At 41.4% G+C, this 3,400-nt stretch overlaps 1 pseudogene; it reads left to right on the forward strand.

Moving 5' to 3' along the window:
* The first annotated feature begins 1,310 nt into the window (after positions 1-1,310).
* LOC134930089 (5S ribosomal RNA) lies at positions 1,311-1,428 on the forward strand (annotated as a pseudogene).
* Positions 1,429-3,400: the final 1,972 nt, after the last annotated feature.

Consider the following 3,400-nt stretch of genomic DNA (forward strand, 5'->3'; position numbering starts at 1 on the left):
TCCCGCTGGCATAGCTCCTCCCCCTTGTGTCGTAACTCCTCCCCCTTACGGAAAAGGTCCCTTAGCCCACTTGATTCTAGCATCTACCGACCTCGGACACCGGCGTCTCTCCGCTGGGCTCACCCACCACCACGGTCATTCATGAGCGGCACCTGATGACTAAGGGGGTTCCTGCCCCTTCATCCACCGTCAGGTTTAACAGTAACCTCCGACACTTGCCGGAGTTTTTTTTCCCGATCACAGCACACAACAGAATTTTGCCTTAATACTATTGTGATTGCAGCCTTGAAATTAGATGGGACTTATCCCTTGATTGATATAGCGCATATAAGTGCACTTTTACTGTCAGCCAGGGTTTCACGGGAACTTATCACTTTCAGCAGATGCCGCTGTAATGTCCAGTACATAGTATTAATTATTAATATGGATTATCCATTTTTTTGTTCTCTATAGGTCCAGTCCTCATTCAGGTCTTCCTATACCTATATTGGCATACTTACCAATACGACATACTGTCACATCTTATTACCTCTCTCACACTGTTGAAAATAACAAACCGCAAACCCCATCGTTATCTACTTCTCTGATTGCACACAGCACTTTTCAGAGCAGCATGAGAAGCAGCACCAACAATCTGCTTCATCAGTAAACAAGTGGCTCTGTTTACACTTTATACTTTTTCACAATACAAGTGCCATACTGTTGGAATATAACAAGAACATACTGCAAATTTTACTGTTTTTTTTATTTACATTCTGTTATTCAGTATCTATATATATATATATATATATATATATATAATTTTTTTTCAGACTGTATACAGCACTTTGTAGAGCAGTAGGAGAAGCAGCATCATTAATCTGCTTCATTAGCAAATCAGTGGCTCTGTCATTAACAGAATAACTATCTTGGAATATTTCCATCAACATGGGATTTCAGGAACTCCCTCTCATCCTGTTTAACAAACTTGGGGCTCTGCAATGCAATATGTAAACAGAGCACAAGTTCTGTTACACAACAGGACAGCAGAAGTGTTCCCCTATCTTTCTTCTGGTTCAGTGTCGTTTCTACCACCCTCTCATTTCTTCATTCGATGCTTGGGCAGATGATTAAAAAGCAGAAGTGGTTTAAAACATAGACCTGAATCTCTATCACAAATCTGTTTGCAGAATTTTTCACATCATTATCTATATCATTCTCGCATTTCCTTTTGGAAGCACCCAGTAACTTTGATGAACTTTTTGGAATATTTATAGACACCTCAGATTAGACAACGCATGGTTCCCAGTGCCACCAGGTACAATATACTTACCTGCAGTCAAACCACACTGAGTATGCCCAATCTCATCTGATCTTGGAAGCCAAGCACTGTGGGCCAGGTCAGTACCTGGAAGGGAGACCACCAGAGAATACCTGGTACCGCAGGTATTTTTATCAAAACCAAGGACATAGGACCAAGAACCAAGCATCACTCCATTTTTCTCTCAACTAGTATTTCATCAGGGAATTGGGCTGAGCCCGGAGTACGTTCACTCTTTCTTCCTGTCATATTTCTATTATAGCTTATACTGTAACAATTCAGGAATAAGAGATTAATCCTCACCATCGGACATATTTTTGCTCATTGAGCCACAACGCCAGTATTTATATTATTTGATATTTATTTAGATTTTGTTCTATACATTGGTATTTACCAAGTTTTGTTGCGTTTCAGCCATTATTTTATGAGGGAAATAAATAAAAGTTATGTTTTAATATAATAACATCACATATTTTTTGCAATTCATAATTTAAGTGTGCCCCAGAAGAGACACATAGGCCAATATTTACTATGAATTCGAGTTTGTCCGTTTTGTGTTTTTTTTTCTAAGTCCCAATCCGGGAATTCACTAAGCACCAATCTCGGCAGTGTTTGGACTATTCGTAATGGTTTGATTTGCAAAGTTCCGAAATACGAATGAATAGACCATCGGTCAAACGCGACTGTTATTTCATACAATACGGGAATTCACTATTCATTCGTATTTGGGTGTTAGTTTCTGAGAGTTCAATTGCGGTCGTATTTATTTGCGAATCGGTAAAAAAAGCGGCAAAAAAATAGACCTGCTTTTTTCAATCATGTTTACATGTGTTGCAACTCAAAAATCAATCACACCTGAATTAGGATGCCTATAAAAGGATGTTAGGCCCATTTCAATACACCTACACTCAGAAATGGCAGCAGGACTGTGGGCCAGTGATCTTTTGTGTGCTGTGGGATTCCTCAGACTCAGACATCAGCCTGTTAGTACCCAGGGCCAAGAAACTGAACATGGTCAGCAGGTTGTACAGGTTCCGCGGAGGCCTCGTTTTTTTACGGGGCGTTTAAACTTGAACGCATTGTCCGATGATAAGGTCATACAGATGTTCCGTCTAAATCGTAACAACATTTTCCGTCTGTATGACCTTGTCAAACTGGGCCTAGACCCTGAGACAGCACGCTCTCGCTCTGTCTCAGGCCTGCACAAACTCCTGGCTGTGTTGCACTTTCTGGCTATTGGCAACTTTCAGGCTGTGTCTGGGGATGTCATAGGAATCTCACAGCCCTCATTTTCCAGAATCTTAACACAGGTGATGTATACCTAACTACCTCTTCTGTTTTGTGTTTGTTTTAATTTCTCGGTGGCCAGTTCTGTCCTAAAATCTCATGTTTATTGTTCTTTAAAATATACACACAGGTGTTGGCTGTTTTGCAGCCCCACATCGAGGCCTCAATCTGCTTCCCACCCAGGAGTCTCAGTGGCATGCCGTCAGGGTAGATTTCTATGAGCTGGCTGGCATGCCCAATGTGCTTGGAGCCATAGATTGCACACACATTCAGCTGAGACCACCTAGGGGCAGGCAGCACATATATACGAATCGCCATTTTGAACACTCCACAAATGTGCAGGTGGTTTGTGATGCAAATCTCAAAATAATGAGTGTTTTTGCTGGTTACCCTGGGGGCTGCCATGACTCCTTCATCCTCAGTCAGTCATCCCTCTTTGATAAGTTTGAGGATGGACAAATGCCAGATGGATGGCTGCTGGGTATGTAATTTGATATGTGTAGGCCTGCGTATACTTTGTCCAAATACAGGGGCAGATGTATTAACCTGTAGAAGGCATAAGGAAGTGAGAAACCAGTGATCTGTGCAAGGTGATAAAGGCACCAGCCAATCAGCTCCAATATGTAAATGAACATTTAGGAACAGATTGTCTGCTGCCTTTATTACCTTGCACATATCACTGGTTTTTCACTTCCTTATGCCTTCTACAGGTTAATACATCTGCCCCACAGTGTGTTACTTATGTGTTGCTGTATTTTAACATGAATCACGTTACTATATCTGTCTTTTAGGTGATGGAGGATATGGCTGTTT

This window comes from Pseudophryne corroboree, chromosome 5 (assembly GCF_028390025.1).
Source record: "Pseudophryne corroboree isolate aPseCor3 chromosome 5, aPseCor3.hap2, whole genome shotgun sequence".
Lineage (NCBI taxonomy): Eukaryota > Metazoa > Chordata > Amphibia > Anura > Myobatrachidae > Pseudophryne > Pseudophryne corroboree.